We start from the raw sequence: 20113 nt of genomic DNA on the forward strand, positions 1-20113 counted from the left end.
TTGAATTCAAAGTCCTATTCAAATATTATTCTAGGACATAACCATAATATACCAATGTAGAACTATATAAAATGTCAACCATATTTATTAATTTGATTACAATGTATATTAAATTCAAACTTATCTTAAATCTATACTAATTTTGTTTTATTGATAAGTTATAAAATATTATATATATATATATATATATTAAATTGAAATTTTAAATATTTAAAATTGAATATTTTTTTTAACCGTATTTAAATGTGATGTGATAATATGGTTTAAAATTAGTCCTAAGAAATAATTTAGGTGGTCGACTTACTCTTGCTAAATACTTGCTCTATCAAAAGGAGTTACTCTATATTGAAGTGTTTAATCTCACTCATAGTCATCAAACAAAAAACATACATAGAAGTCAATATCTCTTGGAGAGTCAAAGATAAGAGGCTTTCGATTTCACTCCTCTTAGTTAATACAAGTTTTTGATGTGTCAGGTGTCGGGCCATCTCATTTGATTGTGCCTCCGAGCTCTCTTTTTCTCAACATGATGTGATGCGATATTTAGCCTTCTATTTGGCCAACCAAGATAGTACCATTCATTGTAAGAGGCTTTTCATGCCTAGCAAGGAGGATAGTATTCCCACAAAATGGCTAACACTCAAAGATCAGGCATCTAAGGCTCAATTTGTTTCAATTCATACAGGTCACTGCTGAAACTTGTTTTCTTTAACTGCCTACACATTGAATCATTTTTTGATCAATCTACTTATGTTCCAAATTTATTAAGATGTTAGATAAACATTTTTTATCAGCATAGCATACTGACTTTTACATTTCTGGGAACTGTAGGTCCAATGGAAGAGAAAAATTGGTGTCAAATAAACTTTCCTGAGGTGGAAGTATTGACTTTGTTTTCCGCTGCTAGTCATTACCGTCTTCCAACATTTTTACATACCATGCCAAAACTGAAGGTTGCTATAATATACAATTACAGTTCTAAGCGTTCAACACTTCATGGACTGCTGAGCTTCCCTGCATTTCCTCAAATAATGTCTGTACTACTTGGGAGGTTGATTGTGTCTCCTCTTTATGAGTATTGTAGATCCTGAGAGAGCTTGGAAAAGTTGTCTATATGCCTATGTGAGGGTTTGGGGAATATGACTTTATTGGATAAGGGATATAACTTTCCAAAGTCTCCAAAATTTCAAGAAATTAACTTTGACCACTGCAGTGATTTGGAGGAACTGCTTGGAAACATATGCAATTTAACTTACTTCCAGAAGTTATCTGTTACTAATTGTCATCTTATCCAAAAGTTACCCGATGAATTTGGGAGGTTAAGGTCACTTAGGGTGCTGAGATTGTTTGCATATGCCCAAGTTTGTCAATGCTTCCTCCTTCCGTTTGTGCACTTCAGCAACTCGAATTTCTTGATATTTCATTATGCAGGTCTTTGAAGGACCTTCCCATGGAATTTGATCAGCTATCAAACTTAAAGATTCTGGATATGAGGGAGTGCTCTGGACTGAAGAAGCTGCCTAAAGCATTAGCCAAACTAAGATCTCTCAGATGTGTAATCTGTGATGAGAGCACTGAATGACAGTGGCTGGCTATCAAAGCCTCTACCATGCCTAGTCTCATAGTTGAGGTCATCGAAGAACATTTTAATTTGGATTGGCTTGATGATTGAAAAAGTTCATGATGCCTCATCTTGACTGCTTCAATGCCTTTAATTCAGTAACTTATGCTGGTGAATTTCCTAAATTTGAACAGAACAGAGGATTGCTTCTAAGATTCTATTTGATGTATAGGTATTATGTTCTTACAATTTAGGGTTGTGGTAGCCGAGGATGTTCCATGCTTTCTCAATTAACTTGTTTGTACATTACTGTATATATTCATACATTTTAAGCACATGAAGTCTTTTGAGAATAAATTGGTAGTTACTGGTTTGAACTTCAATATTTTGGTGTCTTATAATAACAAACAAGTACTTAGTCTTAACAAATCAGTAACTTGTTGCCGAACTATGCTTTATTTGAAAAAGCTGATGATCTAATCTTATGAATGCAAAGGGTCATGGCCACTGTTAACTGTGATTGAACTTCTAATAATGCTACAGATTACTTATATAAAACATATTATTACATGCTACAGATCACTTATATAAAACATATTAATAGATCAGAGGTGATAAAATCCCTTCACATAACAACCAACCAGTTCTCATAATACTAATTTTCTTGTCCTTTCTATTGATAAACTTATAGAAATTATGCTACTTTCAATAAAGAGCTTGAAAGACAACATCAAGTAAATTGTCTCTCTCACTCGTGTGAAATCATAGGTCTTTGTAAGATTTCCCATACTAACAGAATTGCTTTTTTCAATATCCTGCTTCCGTCTTCAAGGTGGCTCTTTATCCAACTCTACAAAAATGAAAGTTGGGTCTCCTCATCTACCACAACAAGCCTTTAAAAGTTAAAATCACAGTTCAATATATTAGTGAAAACTCAAACATTATGACCAAGCAATGAACAAAAATGAAAGTTGGGTCTCCTCATCTACCACAACAAGCCTTTAAAAGTTAAAATCATAGTTCAATATATTAGTGAAAACTCAAACATTATGACCGAGCAATGCACACTTGTTACTATAATAATGAACTGCATGCCTATCAGATTACATGAATGAATGCAACAGTTGTTGTGACTCAATATATTAGTGAAAACTCAAACAATATGGCCAAGCAATGAACACTTCTTACTATAATAATGAATTGCATGCCTATAAGATTACATGAATGAATGCAACAACTATTGTGAATCAATCAATTTCTGTAAAAACCCATCTCGCATATAGATTGAAGTCTAGAGAATAGATCTAAGTTTGTAAGAACCTATCAATCTCAAGCTTTTAATCACTCTTGTACAATATAAACATGGGAAGAAAAGATAGAGACTTACCATATGACAAGATAGAAATGAACTGTTGCAAAATAAAGTCAAATAAAGTCCTCTGATTTGGTTATTGGTGATGAAATTTGTATTGATCTCTCTTTTGTATTCTCCATAAAAACCTTCCAAACCAGCCTTGAGAAGATGGTTTCCATCATCCATGTTTCTCATGACACCACACATGGAAGGGATCTAACATTTTCTAAAAAAAAGTCTTCCATACACTACTTGAAGAATTCAAGGGCCATTCTATTTTCCACCTATTTTTCTATACGAAAATCACTTTGCACTTGAAAAAGAAAATTCCATCAATGAATATTTAATACATTCACCACCCACCCTAAACAACATAGGAGACAATACATTTCAATATTCCTCCACACTCTATGCCTTACGGCGTTTCCTTTGCAACATTAGGTGCAAATGCTAGTTATATACACTTTTAGTAGCACATCTAAATGTCATTAGATAGAACACAAAAATAATAATATAACAGGGCATCATCATCGTGATCACATCTAACAAAACACAAATATTGTAATCTAACATCAACATGACACACATCTTCAAATTAATATAAATCTCATGTCAAATAAATGTTATCACGTACAAATCTATCTGCAAGCACATTAAATGAACATATCTAACATGACCTAACAATATACACATCAACACCAACATATGAATTAAGTATATAAACATGAACACAAAAATGCACCATATATATATATATATATATATATATATATATATATATATATATATATATATATATATATATATATATATATATATATATATATATATAAATCAAATAACTACATCATGAAGTCAAATAAGTGCAATCAAATATCTGATACAACAGACGTAGTAGTGCCTACAACCTGGTTTGTAGTAGAAGACAATGGATGGTCAACTACTGCCTGATCAAGTACATATGTTGAACTCAGCTAAGGTGGAGGACTAAGAGGTGGCTGGTCTACAGTAGAAGGACATGGTTGGTCTACAGGAGAAGGTGGTCGGTCTGCTTTGTCAGGAAAAACATATGACACATCCTTTGGCTCTGGAATCTCGACATCATCAGGCGACTAACGAGCAAGTGTACTACTAGAAGGATCACTGACACCTTGATAGCCATGATCCGATGGGGTGGCACCACTAGAATCATCGTCATCACCATCCTCATGATCATGATCATGATCATGATCATCACCCTCATCATCATCATGACCACCCTTATCATCTGATGGATGTGCTATTGCATGATTTTGTGCAACCCTCATCGGTACCAGTAAAGTACTAGCTCTTATGACATGCCGCATAAGAGGCATCAAATCTTGTGGACAGGTCTTGTAGAGATCAACGAACATCGGATCCACGTTGATATCTTGAGGTCTCACAGGGTAGACTCCCTGCCAAAACAAAACTCTAGCCAATCTATCACAATAGTCCATTCGAGATCACATAGCAGGCCTCTGCCCCCAGACGCCCACACACCCTTGAGGATGTGCCTCACCCTCACCGATCTCCTCATCTCCTCCATCTGAAGGTTGGGGAGGAGGCATGTCCCCATCATATGAGCCGATGTCTACAAAAAATATAGTACACAAAAACAATTATACAATTTCATTAAACAATTTAATAAAACAAGTTAAATAATGTGTTAGAATACATTTTATTCTAATTCTTTAAAACAAGAAAATGAAACTAGATTAATTTAAGGAAGACACTAATATTACCTCTATCATATAGAGGCTCATTTGTTGTGAAGAAGATGTTGGGACACCCTCTCTAATCAATCCCCGTGTAAGGATACCCCAACACGACAAATTCATAGTCATCCACAGTAGCTAGTAGCTCCAGTGCCTTGTTTGAAATCTTGGCCAGAAACTCTGGCATGCCCCTCTTGGGCATCATCTGCCTCCACATGTGCATCTGAGCCTCAATGATTGGCCTAGGAGGGTGATGATCAAATGTAGGCCTCGTCTCCAGAAACCTCTCAAAAAATAAACAAAAAATCTCAGAAGCAAAAAGAAATGTCTCCCTCCCTTATCTCGATGATGCACAACATCTATCTAAAGTCATGCAAAATTGCCTCAAAAAATGGCAAACCATCTAATGAAACATGGCACCTGAATCATGAATCAAGGAACAACATAACACAAAAGAGCGCAACTAATGCACTTCCCATCACCAAAATAATGTGAAATGGTGTTAATTAATAATGAGAGATACCTAGCCTCCTTTGTAGTAAAAGAATAAATTTGTAGTTGTCCACCAGAAACCTAAAATTATGATGGACGAACTGCATGAGGCCTGACATATCTCAGAGTGTATGCAAGATTACTCTCAGCTACAACACCATGGGGGACATCAGGGAATTATGGAAAATCCTCCCCTCTCTTGGATAGGTCAATGATAAAGTATATATCCTCCTCAATGGTCCTATACCAAAACTCAGGATTGACATGGAAAGCTTCTTGTTGGACATTCCATCAACAGATTAGATGTCTCAATAAGGCTGAGTGTGCCTATAGGGATGTACCCTCCTCCTAATACTTGAGGAGGCCTGCATTCCTCAAGAGCACTCGAGTCGCTGCAGTAATAGGGCAAGGGTATAAATCTCTCTCCCTCTCTCTATCCTGCCATGGTTAGACCATATTGTATGGGTCCACCTCTTGCTCCTGCTCATGTTTTTCTCCCTCTGTTGACGTCTCTGCTACATGATTGACATATAAAATATATTAGCCTCATACATAAAATACAATTTTTTTTATTAAATGTAACATGTATTTATAACTATGGAAACATAAATTTCAATCTAAAAAAAAAAATGATAATGCACTCAAAACATAGTCATGCACCGGTGTCGGTGCGCTTTCAACTATAACCACACTGATAATGGTGTGCACATATGTATGAAGCACCGCGGGTGTTCAAGAAATTTAACTTTTCATAGCAGTGTGACATACTCATGCACCGTTTCGCATGTATAACTTGTTGACATCGGTACGATACGTTCAGGTTATCAAACACACTAAGCTATAAGAATATTTTTGAATATTTGTTTTCAGTGCATTTGGTAAATATAAATGCACCGGGAATGATGCACCAACACAAAATCTGTCGCATCTTTCCTTGTGTATTTATATTTACAAAACACACTACTAAAATGGCGGTGAGTTATGTTCATGCATCGAAACGCGATGCACCCTGTAAAATTACAGGGTGCATCGCTGCCAGTGCGAGTCGAATATATCAGGCACACTGCGAGTCCATTTTTTTTGTTTGATGCAAAAACAATGATGAATTCAACCTAATTTCCAATTCTAATCTGCTAAAAACTTAAATTAGAAAGAAACGTAGAGATTACCTAGATATTTGGTTGTTGGGGAGGCATTGTGGACACGTAATGGAGAAAAACAAATTTTCGCACCGTTTGAAAAAATTGGAAACTCAATTTAGTGAGAATAGTATTGAAAGGTGGTGAGAAAGAGAAGCACTGATGCCAGGGCACTTGCATGTGGAAAGAGTGGCACCGGTGCTTCAGAGCTCTCTCGCACTGTAGATGGTGAAAATGAAAATTATGGTTGTGAGGGTTATTTTTATTTAACCCTCCTCTCATGTGTTTCACAAAACACATCCGGGTGGGCTATATCTAAAAGAATTGTGTTTTTTTTTTAAATTTAAAATTATCACAATGATTTATCAAGACGCACTGGGGCTTTATGTTACTGATAACACACCGGTGTTGTGGCTTTAAAATAGAACATGTCTTTTTTTAGAAATTAGAAATCGTTTATCAGTATGCTTTATATGATGCCTCGGGGCATTGTTATACGTTTACCACACCAGGGCGTCATTGTCGAATAGCATCAGTACATTTTACTATATGAAGGAGTCTGGTGCTAATGAATATTCAAGCATCAATACATTTGGGTATTTAGTGCACTGTGGTTTATTATTTTTCAAAAACAAAAAATCTACGGTACACCATGTTGTATGCAGCTCTAGTGCATGTATGGATAAGAAAGAACCTATGTGCTTGAGTAATTTAGACGCACTATCAAAGACACATCTTCTAAAACATATGTCTGCCTACCTCCACTAGTGACCTCCACTACAAACAAATTTTTAGGCTATTTTTATAGGGGCCTTTGCAAAAACCTCCACTATATGTTTTTTTCCTCGTAGTGTATTTTGTACACATTTTGTACAGAGTGTTGTTGAAGATCCCATTTATTGAATAGAAATTTTCTTTGATTCCAAATTTGTTTACTATATGGACATCCTCCCAAAATATGTTCCATCCTTTTCATTTGTTGTTGGCATAAAGATAAAATTGAAGGTTTGAAGTAACCACGCTTCGTGAGATTGTCCCAGGTTATAATTTTTCCATGCATTACTTACAATTGGAATAATGCAATTTTCGATCAGTGCTTCAAGTGCTAGATCTCGTGCCAAACTTCTTCCTTCTAAAGGCTTTTATGTCTTGCTACAATGTTGCAGGCCTTCTTAAGAGTGAAGGATCCCAGTGTAGAGTATCCCCAACAAAGGATTTCTAGTCCTGCTTGTTGTTTAATTTGATGTTTTTGCAGTTCCTCCTATAGAGGAGTAATGTCCACTTAAAGACTCTTGTCTAGATCAATTGAATCAAAGATCCATTTGTGCCACTAACTATGGGAGCTATGATTGTCTTTCCAAAATTATGCCACATGCAATAGAGAGGTTTTGTGGAGTTGCATGTTGTATTCAACCAACTGTTGAAGTGAAAATATCTTTGGGAATTGATGTTGAGAGTCTATCCAAAACCAAACTTCCAGACCATTCCATACTTGCCAAAAGCAATGATCTTGGATTAGGCTTTTTTGCTTCCATAATGCGTTCCAAAGAGTAGAACCCTAAATTGATTTTGTAACATGGATTGATAGTTTTTGCTCAATTCCTATCATATTTGAATATCCTGAAGCAAGCCCAAATATCTTTATAATTTTTTAGCCACCTCCAACAAATCTTTTCTTTTAAAACCTCTGCTAAAGTTTATGGATTTCTCATTCCAAGGCCTCCATTTCATTTGGGGAGACACAAAGTGTCCCATGCAATAAGAGCCCATTTTCTTTCCTTGTTTATGCATTGCCATAAAAAAATACTTTGGATACCTTTGATTATTTTTAAGATCATCTTGTGAGAAGAAAGGGCAGAAAACAAATAGATTGGATTGGCTTGCGAGAAGGATTTTAAGAGGATCACTCTTGCCACCAAATTGAGGGATCTGAATGTCCAAGAGGAGAGACAATTTTCCAGTCTTACAAGAAGATTATGCCAAGTATCTTGACTTAAAGTATTTTGTGTAAGAGGAATGCCCATATATTTATATGGTAGGGGGCTTCTTTTGAAATCTAGAATTTGGGCGATGCTCATTTGAATTCTAATGGGAGTGTTGAAAAAGAATATTTGTGACTTAGCTTCATTAATGGAAGTTACCAAGACATCCATAAAGTCCTATAACACTTCTTTTATAACTTTGGCTTCTTTGGTAGTTGGATTTTCCATTATCATGTTGTCATCAATAAATTGATTATGAGAGAGAAGGGGGTCCGATTGGTGAAGGGATAAACTATTCAAACATTGGGCTTGAATAGTTGTAGAGATGTGGCTTCCAAGGTCTTTTTCTATGATAATAAAAAAGAAGCGAGATAGGGGGGCTCCTAGGAGAATTCCTCTAGAAGACTTTAAAATAGCAAAGGATGAGCCATTTATTAGGATAGAAAAGAAGGTTGAATATGTAAGAGAGACAATCCAATAAAACTAGGTGGGGTGAAAGCCAAAGGCTATAAGGATTTTCTTCATATATTGCCAACTGATCTTATCAAATAACTTTGACATGTCTAGTTTGATGAAAATCCCTGTGGTTTTTGAGGACTGGAGAGAGTGAATGGCTTTCTGGGTTAGGATGATGTTGTATAGAATCTGCTTGCCTTCCACATAACCAGTCTATTTTGAGGAGACAATGAGAGGAAGGATTGGTTTAGTTTTGTTGGTCAGGATTTTGGTGATAAGCTTATATATGACATTTCAAAGGGCTATCTGCCAGAACTTATGGGGATCATTGGTGTAAGATTCTTTAGGGACTAAAGTGAGGAATGTTGCATTAAGAGCTAGAATGACTCTTAAGGATTTGTCAATTCTTCGATTAGCTTCCATACCTTGTCCTTGATAAAGCTACAAAAATAACGAAAAAGCCCAATAGTAAAAACATGGATCTTTACCTTCTTGAGTTTCAATCATTGCGACTTCCACTCCATGTAAGGAGACTGGTTGCATAAGAGCTTCATTGTGTTCATTCTTTACTAACCAAGGGATATTGGTAGTTATTTTATTGATTGCAATTGATTTGTCAAGTTGAGGTTATGTAAGCAGGTTCCAAAAGAAATTAATGAACTCAAATTCCATGTCTTCATGATTTTGCAATTCCAATCCTTGAGATTTCTTAATGGATGCAATGTGATTGGCTTTCCTACACTGGATCATGGAGTGGTGGAATAATTTTGTATTATTTTCTCCTCTACAAATCCATTGAACCCTTGAGTTGTGTTGCCAAAAAAATTCTTCTTGTTTATAATGATTATCTAGTTGTGATTGAATGCTTGCTTCTTTGTTTGTAACGCCTCCTCCCACTTTACCCAACTTAACTGGCCTACCATGGTAAACATGAGACAAACAGTTACTATGACATGCCCCGACATCCAATTTCTAGTTAAGGAAGTGGGGTCCACAAACTGAAACCTTCTTGACCTTCCTCAGGGGCTACAAACCACCTAGGAGCTAAACAACCATTCCATGAACTCAATCCCTAAGTTGGATTTATTTTTCACTGACCTAGACCCACATCTACGTCCTTGACACTGCATCCATGCGGTTATGAGAATCACCAAGAAGGCCCTATTCCCTCTCTAAGTAGTTTCAATAACACTTGTTAGCACATGCATTCATTCACCATTCATATACTTATCAATTCATTAACAAAACCATAGATAATACACAACATAGAACCATGATTATAACCAACATATAACTAGAATAGAAACCATGAAAAATATGCCATAAGATCATTGAATAACTAACACATATGCTCATACATCATAATAAGGAAATAATTTGTATTAACATATGCAAAATCAAACCAAGTCAGGGACTTCGACATACCATTTGACCATAGATTGGGTTGAACCAAATATTTCTTTAAGTCAATCACCTAGTGCCATATTCCAAGCATGAATGTGGGATCTCATGGGATAAACCAAGACATAAACAGTCAAGGTCTCCAGAGGTTAAACTACCTCCACCCTCATGATATCATGGTCTGACCTAAACCGGTCCCGAGATCATAAAATCAAACCAAACTTAGATGCCTTTGAATTCCTTCACCATCCCTTGAAGAATTTTCTTGTTTCCACCCACCCATTGAGGGTTTCTCGGAGAAAACCATCTCCACCCCCAACCCTGGGGAATTTTCCTGAGAACACCTCACCCAGATAAAAATATTTTGGTAATCCAAAGCTCAACCAAGAATGAATCCCACCACACCATAGCTATCCAAGAAATGGCAAGGCAAGATTGAAACCACTGTCTAACCAGGCAAAACCCATGCCAATGCCAAAAAATGAACCAAATGAACCAAATGAACAAATGCATGCACCATGCATTCATACTTCAACTATGAAATCACACATGCAACCTGTTATTTGCAAATACTCTTGTTGAAGTTGATTGATCTAACCTTCCTTACTTGTCCTTTACTTTCCTTGTCCTTCCTTTGCTTTCCTTTATCCTATGCTAGAGTGCTCCAAGAATGCTCTAAGTGTGCAAGAGTATGAGAAAGCCAAACTAGAACTGAAAAAAAGAAGAAGAAGAGAAGATAAACCATCAAAAGCTCAATTGTCAAAAGCTATGAAGTGATCAAGCCATTTTATCATCTATGCCTCTATTTTCTTCATTTTCCTTCATTTTTCCTCAAATTTTCTCCTCATGCAAATTTGTGTCTCTTCATCTCCCTTTTCTCCTATTTTCGCTTATTTTCATAATTAAATTCCAATTAATGCCTCAAATTTCTATTTTTCAATGCCTTTTCCAATTTCCTTAGCCATAATAAACAACAAGTGATGCCCACTATAGAGTTTTTCCAGCATTCAACTTGGAATATGTCTCCCATGACCTTGGTCTTATTATTTTTGTCTTTATTATCCTTTATTACATGAAACTTTAACCTGGGGCTGTTACAAACCCCTCCCCCTTGAGGAACACCGTCCTTGGTGTTCTATGACACCTATGACCAATAAAACTGCTGAAAACCAAAACATATTTCCCATGGAGCTTTATAACCTAGCTCATTGAAATATTTACAGTAACATCCTACTGAAAAGAAAAACAAACATCTCGCTTATTAGAGCTTTATAACACAACTCATTGCGGTATTTACAATAATAACCATACATAGATATGTACATATACCAAAAAATCATTTGCTTCAACCAAAAAATAATGAATGATACAAAGCCCGCATCTGATCAACCGTCTCCCATGTAGCTTCATCGAGCCCAAAGTGCTTCCACCGCACTTCAACTTGCTTGATTTCTCAGTTCCAGAGCATGAGTTGTTTCTGCTGCAATATGCATTAAGGTTTCGGTTGGAATTATCCTTCTGGTTCAACTCACAATACAAACTAGTCAATCCCATGATCAACATCCTTAACATATTTCTTAAGCAATGAAACATGGAAAACACCATGGAATTTCACTATTGGCGACAATGCAATTCTTTAGGCCACTAGTCCAATCCTCTCAAGGATATCAAAAGGCTTGCAATACCGAGGTGCAAACTTGGAATGTGATCCAATCCTCAAGGATCTCCTCTTGAGCTTCATGTGAAAATATAGATGCTCCCCAACTTAAAACTCATTTAATGCCCTATGTTGATCTACATAAATCTTCAACCTCTCCTGTTCTGCCTTCAAATTCCTCTTGATAACCTGCATTTCATGTCCCATCTCTGCCAACATGCCTGTTCCAATCAACGCCATGTTCACTAGATCACTCTAGCTGATGGGAGTATTACAACTTCACCCATAGAAAGCCTCAAATGGAATCATCCTTAATGACTCTTGACACCCATTATTATAAGTAAACTCTACCAGTGGAATCTACTCCTCCCACTTCCTCTACTGATGCATGACATACATTCTCAGCATATATCCTCCAGAATCTTGTTGACCCTTTATGTCTACCCATCTATCTGCGAATGATAAGTTGTACAGAAAGCCAACTTTATCCCCAAGCATGCAAACAACTCCTTCCAAAACTTGGAAGTGAACTTGACATCTCTATCTGATACAATCTTCTTGGGAACACCATGCAACCTTACTATCTCCCTAATGAAAATATGAGCTATGTCACTAGCTAAATTAGTAGACTTTACCGCAATGAAGAGATCTACCTTGCTTAGCCTATCAAACACAATCATGATGGAATCATGTTGCTTCTATGTCCTTGACAAACCTATAATGATGTCCATGGAGATGACCTCCCATTTCCACTCTAGAATCAGAATTAACCGTAGTAAACTAGCTAGATGCTTACACTCAGCCTTCACCTACTGACAATCCAAACATCTAGCAACAAACTCGGCGACCTATTTTTTCAAATTCAGCTAATGATAAAATTCCTTAACTGTTGTCAATGTCTTCTGATATCCTGGGTATTCTGAATACGGTTTGACATTAAACTACCTCAATATAATCTTATTTAACTCACTGTCATCTGGAACATAGATATCGTTCCTATATCTAACCAAACCATCTGCCATGAGGTGATATCCCTCATCCCTATCACCTTCACCCTGCTGCTGCAACCTGTGCTTTAGCTGCTGATACCTGTCATCCTGATGCCTTTCCTGCAAGATCCGAACCTACAAAATTGTCCCATAAGAACTCACAATTGCAATATGATTTACCAACACTCTTCTACTAAGAGCATCTGCAACCATGTTCTCTTTGCCTTTGATGTATTTGATCTCAAAATCAAACTCACTAAGGGAATGTAATAGCCCCGGGTTAAAAATCCATGTAATAAAGTTAATAAGGGAAAAACAATAACCAAGGTCACGGGACACGTATTCCAAGTTGAATGTTGGGAAAAAAATAGTGATGGGGATCACTTGTGATTAATTAATGGCTATGGAAATTGGCAAAGGAAATGGAAATGGCTTTGCAAAGGCATGAGGCATTAATTAGCATTTTATTTATGAAAATAAAGGAAATAGGAGAAAAAGAAGGTGAAAGGTCATAAGTTGCATGTGAGGAGGAAAATGAAGGAAAAATAATGGAAAATGTCTAAATAGAGGCCTCATTGATAAAAAGGATTCTGAGGATCAATTCATAGTTTTTTGTCAATTTTAGCTTAGAGCTCTCTCTCTCTTCTATTCTCTCTCACATTTTTGGACACTTAGAGTTTTCTTGGATCACTCTTGGAGGAGTATGGCATACTTGGGATTTGGAGCAAGAAGGAAAAGGAAAAGCAGGAAAGCACAAGAGGACAACAGGATCAGCAACTACATAGGGTTTTGCTTGCAGGTACTGAATTTCATGTATGATTTCCTTGCTAGTTTTGGCATGCATGGCACATGCATGTGGTTTCTTGGTTATGATTTGTCATTGGCATGGAGGATTGCCTATATTGATAGTGGTTTTGTCTAGCCTTTCCATTTCCTGGATATCCATGGTGTTGTGGGATTTATCTTTATTTTCTGGTTGGTGCTCATGTTCCTTTGGTTGTGGGTTGAGTTACTAGTTTCTGGAGCCTTAGTTGGATAAATGCTCTAGAAGACCTGTAACATCTTGGGTTGAGTTACTTGTCTTCGAAGCCTTGGTTTGAAAAAATCCCTAGAGCCCTTGGTGGGTTGAGTTACTAGTCTTGGAAGCATTGATTGGACAAACGATCTGGAGCTCGACGACAGTTGTGAGTTGAGTTATTAGTCCTAGAAGCCTGGTTGGAACAAATTCTCTAGAGACCTGGATAGCTTGGATGGAGACTGATCTGGTGATGTTCAATCGTGAGGTGGAATCACTAGTTGAGGGTTGAGGTGGTTTGGCCTTTGGAAGCCCTGGTTTGGTTTTCTTGGTTTATTCCAGGAGATCCCACCTTCATGCTTGGAATATTTCATGAGGTTGATTGGCGGAAAGAAAGATTTGGTTCAACCCAATCTATGATTGGGTGGCATGTGGAAGTCCCCGACTTGATTGCATTTTGCATATGTTAATAAGATTTATTTTCCTCTGTGTATTATTTGTAAATGTGCTTGTTATTATGTGATTATAATGGTTTTTCTATCATTGTTGATTTGTTGTTTATATGTTAGTTATAAGCATGGCTTATGATAGACTTGAGTTATGGCTCTCATCATGTTTTTATTAGTAAATAAATGAATAATGAATGTATGACCTAAATAAATGATAATGCAACTATTATATGATAGCATCCGACATCCTTGACAATCTTCAAAAAGTATGAGATCCCTACGTTTAGATTTGTTGTTATTACCTGTAGAATACATGTTCATGATGTGTTTGATAGAATGCATGTCATGGTTAGGCCTTGTTGGGTTAGGTTCTTGTCTAAGTTTTGTATGGAAGGCTTTGTCTATGTGTTATTTATCATTTTCTAGAGTTTCATCAATTCCTGGGCAGAGGCCTTGTTAGGTCCCTATAATACTAGTGATTACCCCATTACTATTGTAGTTGTATCCCTTATTAATATTGTTGTGTACCCATTGTCCCCATATTATTATTACTGTGCCCCATAGAATCCCTCTATTGTTATTTTTGTGCCTTTATATTATTATTGTTAGGTCGGTTGGGTTATATTGTGACTCCTTAGACTCCTATATATAGAAAGGAGGTTTTGTCATTTGAATCATGAGAGAATTGTTCATTTACGTAATGTAAAGGAGGTTTCCCCCTCGAAGAGGCTGAATTCTAAGTCATTCATCTATCTTTTCTATCTTTTGGTGAGCTGGTTTCATAACATTTGGTATCAGATCTTTGGATTCTAGGGTTTTGCTGCTCCAAATAGGTCATCGTGGAATTTTCACTATAACTTTTTTTCTACGATGTTTTAGAAGCGAAAAAAAAAACCCATTTGAGAAGAAATCATGCTGAACCTTGGGTCCAAATTTTAGAGCTTTTCATGCTACATTTGCGGAGATATGATTTGAGGAAGTTGGTCTTTTTGTAGACTCCTGAATTACATTCCAAATAGGTGACCTGGGTAAAATCGTCATAACTTTCTCTCTGAGCATCGAATTGAAATTTTGTAAGAAGGTACAAAAAGAGGATGGACTTTAGTTTCTTGTATATATTTTTCAGAGCCAAAGGTCGAAACAGTGACACGTGGCATGTCGTACAAGTTCGCTCTACTGAACTAGTTTATAATCAGGTCACTGTGGGAGATTTGGCATAACTCTTCCCTGGAGAATTCAATTTGGATCAGACTGGTGGCATTGGAAAGAGGACGCAGAGGGCTACTGCAAATCGCAATTTCATAACTGGATGATCCAAAATTACAGAGATACATCAGATTCAATATCAAGCTCCTACAAAGTGAAAAAAGGTGTGTAGTTTTTTTTTTAAATTTTTGCATAAGCTTGGTTTGAAAAATTAGTTTGAAGGAATTCAAAGGGCATAGTAAAGCATTATTATCAGTAATTGATGCCCCGAGGAAAGAAAATGCAAACACCTAGTAAGCAACCTGAAAGCTCTAACATGACTCATGAAGAAGAGGAAGAAATGCAACATGATATATCAAAATTACGAGACCAAGTGTAACAAGTGTCACTTGCACAAAAAGTAACAGAATCTAAGATGGATGGTTTAAAGAAAGATGTAGAAGCTAAGATGGATGGTTTAAAGAAAGGTGTAGAAGCTAAGATGGATTGTTTAAAGAAAGGCATAGAAGCTAAGATGAATGACGTGGAAGCTAAGATGGACAATTTGAAGACAGATTTGAAGACCAGCATGGAAGATTTGAAGACAAATTTGAAGATAGATTTGACAAAGTTTCTACAAGAAATTCTTACTAATGGTGAAAGGGTAGTAAAGGAAACTCATGATGAGAACAAAAGAAATGTTAATCATGATTTCATAGACTCTAATGTTGGATCAAAGACCCACCATATTCCAAAAATCGATATGAGGAAGTTTGATGGCAAGGATCACGCAACATGGATATTACAGATGGAGCAATTTTTCAATCTCAATAATGTGCAAAACACACAAAAGGTACGTATTGCAACTTTATATTTGGAACCAAATCAGTTTGTATGGTGTCAATGGCTTTGCTCTCGTAAACAAATTATCACTTGGGCAATTTTTACGGAAGAATTAACAACACATTATGAGGATACAAAAAGCAACACTTTTTTTAGCCAATTGATAAGTCTCAAACAAAAGGGTTCAATAATGGAGCACATTGAGGAGTTCCAAAAATTGAACATAAGGGTAAAAAATATTCCAGAGGAACATAGGATTGATGTGTTCATAGGGACTTTAAAGGATAATATCCAACATGATGTTCGCCTTTGGGAACCTGATTCATTAGAGAAGGCATTCAGGTTAGCAAGAAAAATGGAAAGCAAAATTATGGCAACCAGGAAGCATACAACTCACAACTATAAAGATGGAAGTGTTGTTGCCCCTAGCCTTCCACAACCTATAAGGTTGACACCATAACAATTGGAAGAAAAAAGAGCAGAAGGGCTTTGTTACAGTTGTGATAGCAAATACACTAAAGGTCATAAGTGTGCTGAGAAGAAATTATTCTACATAGATTGTGAAGAGGAAGAAGAAAAGGAGCAAGAAAGGTCAAAAGAAGAGGATATACTCCAGGAACAAAGCCTAGATAAAGAAGAAATGAATCCGACCATATCTTGTAATGCATGGGTTGGAATTACCACTCCTCAAACCATCAAGATAGAAGGATAAATCAAGAAGAAAAAGGTAATAGTGTTGATTGATTCAGGAAGTACCCACAATTTTATTCATTGTAAGATAGCAAAAGAATTGAATTGCTTCCTATATCCAGCACCAGAGTGTCAAGTGATGATTGCAAATGGAGGAATGATAAATTGCTCTAGAAAGTGCCATAATATCAAGTTATCCATGGGAGAATATGTATTGACTAGCCCAATGCTTTCCATTCCAATGGGAGGTGTTGATGTTGTACTAGGAGTCCAATGGCTACAATCCTTGGGTACAATAGCTTTTAATTTTCAAGAACTTTTCATGAAATTTTTTGCGGAAAGAAAGGAAGTTGAATTAAGGGGTATTGCAGGCAAACTGGGAAAGATAATAAGCTCTAACGGTATGACAAAGCTTCTAAAAAAGGAACAAAGAGGTGTAATTGCACAATTATGTTCGCTAGATGTTTCCACATCAAAATCACCTATTTCTCCAGATCTCCAAAAAGTCTTGGACAATCATTCTAAGGTATTTGAGACTCCCAAAGGTCTCCCACCTATTCATGATCATGATCATGCTATTCATCTGATTCCAGGAAGTGTTCCTCCAAACATCAGGCCGTACAGATATCCCTATGGCCAAAAGAGTGAAATTGAACGTATGGTTGCAGAAATGCTAGAGGCTGGTATAATTCAACATAGTCAAAGTTCTTTCTCTGCTCTAGTAGTATTGGTGCACAAGAAGGATGGATCATGGCGCATGTGTTTGGATTATAGGGAGCTCAACAAGCTCACTATTAAAGATAAGTTCCCCATTCTTGTCATTGATGAATTATTGGATGAATTGCATGGATCAATTTACTTCACCAAGTTGGATCTTTGTTCAGGATATCATCAAATCAGAATGAAGATTGAAGACATTTCGAAAAAAACATTTAGAATTCATGAGGGTCATTATGAATTTTTGGTCATGCCTTTTGGCCTTACCAATGCACCTTCTACATTTCAAAGTTTGATGAATTCCATTTTCAAACCCTTCCTTAGAAAATTTGTGTTAGTATTTTTTGATGATATACTAATCTACAACAAGTCTTGGAAGGATCATGTTGAACATGTTGACAGGGTGCTACAACTATTGGAGGAGAAACAATTATATGCAAAAAGATCCAAATGTTTCTTTGGAGTACAAGAGGTGGAATATCTGGGTCATATTGTATCTCATGAAGGAGTTAAGGTAGACCCTAGCAAAATTAAAGCCATTAAGGAATGGAAAATCCCCACATCCATAAAGCATCTGCGAGGATTTCTCGGGTTGACAGGGTATTATCGCAAGTTTGTTAAGAATTATGGGAGAATAGTAGCACCTCTAACAACATTATTGAAGAAAGATGCATTTTCATGGACTCCAGAAGCAACAAAGGCCTTCGAACATCTTAAAGAGGCAATGTGCCAAGCACCGGTCTTAGCTACACCGGACTTCACAAAAACCTTTATTGTGGAATGTGATGCTTCAGGAAATGGAATTGGTGCTGTTTTAAAGCAAGATGAAAGACCCATTACTTTTGAAAGTCGTCCAATCAAGGGAAAGTTTTTACACAAAGCTATTTATGAGAAGGAAATGTTGGCAATACTACATACACTTAAGAAATGGTGACCCTACCTAATGGGAAGACACTTCAAGGTAAAAATGGATCATGATAGCCTTAAATACTTTTTAGAAAAAATATTATCCTCTAAAGAGCAACAAAAGTAGGTCACAAAGATGTTGGGTTATGACTTTGAAATCATCTACAAAAAAGGGAAGCAAAATGTGGTGGCAGATGCACTCTCAAGAAAGGATGAGGATGTGGAAGCATTGTTGTGTGCCATTTCTATTATCCAACCAGATTGGATAAATGAAGCAAGGGAGGAATGGAAGAATGATGAAGAAGTGTGGGCACTTATTCGAAAGTTACAACAAGATTCCAGTACATCTGATACATTTAGCTGGCAAAATGATTCATTATGGTACAAAGATCGCTTATACCTCTGTAAGAATTCCCAACTCAAACAAAAGATTCTTATGGAATTGCACACTTCTCCCTTAGGAGGGCACTCAGGATTTTTAAAAACTTACCACAGGGTTAAGAAGGAATTTTTTTGGGATGGCCTTAAATCAGATATTCAAAATTTTGTGGCGGAATGTTTGGTTTGCCAACAAAATAAAGTTGAAACAATTAAGACCCCGAGTCTATTACAACCTTTATCCATTCCAAGCCAACGTTGGGAGGAGGTTTCAATGGATTTTATCACAGGTTTACCCAAGTCTGAGGGAAAGAGTGTCATCATGGTGGTAGTTGACAGACTTACCAAGTATGCACACTTTTGTGCATTATCACATCAATTTAAATCCAGTATAGTTTCTACTGCATTTATGGAAATAATTCAAAAGCTACATGGAAACCCAAAGATTATTGTAAGTGACAGATATTCCATTTTCACTGGAAATTTTTGGACATAATTATTTTCTTGTCTTGTACTCATTTAGCTCATAGCTCATCTTATCATCCTCAATTTGATGGGAAAACTGAGATAGTAAACAAATGTTTGGAAGGATATCTTCGTTGCTTTGTATATGATAAATAGACACAATGGGTCAAATGGTTGCCTCTGGCTGAATGGTGGTATAACACTTCCTTCCATACAACAACAAAGATGACCCCATTTATGGCACTTTATGGATATCAGCCACCATCCATCACATCATATTTAAGAGAAAATTCTAAGGTTCAAGTAGTGGAACATCACATCGAGCATCAACAACAAGTCCTCCAACTCTTAAAAGATAACCTCGTGTTGGCGCAGAATAGAATGAAACAACAGGCAGATCAACATCGCAACGAAAGAAGTTTTGATGTAGGTGATTGGGTATTCCTACGGCAACAACCATATAAACAAATGTCCCTCAAGCAAGCTAAGAAGGATAATAAATTATCACCAAAGTATTATGGTCTGTACAAGGTGTTGCAAAAGATTGGTACTATGGCATACAAATTAGAGCTTCCTGTAGCTTCTTGAGTGCACCCAGTTTTCCATGTTTCATGTTTAAAGAAGGTTATAGGCGAAAAGCTCCCAGTTCAAACAATATTGCCAGAACTTGATGAGGAAGGAAAAATTATATTAGAACT

General features: G+C 36.6%; 1 long non-coding RNA gene across 1 annotated transcript; it reads left to right on the forward strand.

Annotated features, from left to right (window-relative positions):
* Positions 1-420: 420 nt before the first annotated feature.
* On the forward strand, positions 421-1552 carry LOC149194687 (uncharacterized). The gene is made up of 2 exons (XR_016255105.1): positions 421-685; positions 832-1552. It is a non-coding gene; the product is annotated as an uncharacterized LOC149194687 (long non-coding RNA).
* Positions 1553-20113: the final 18561 nt, after the last annotated feature.

Source organism: Pinus tabuliformis, chromosome 2_2 (genome assembly GCF_031772625.1).
Source record: "Pinus tabuliformis cultivar Carrire ecotype Pingquan chromosome 2_2, CPIR1, whole genome shotgun sequence".
NCBI lineage: Eukaryota > Viridiplantae > Streptophyta > Pinopsida > Pinales > Pinaceae > Pinus > Pinus tabuliformis.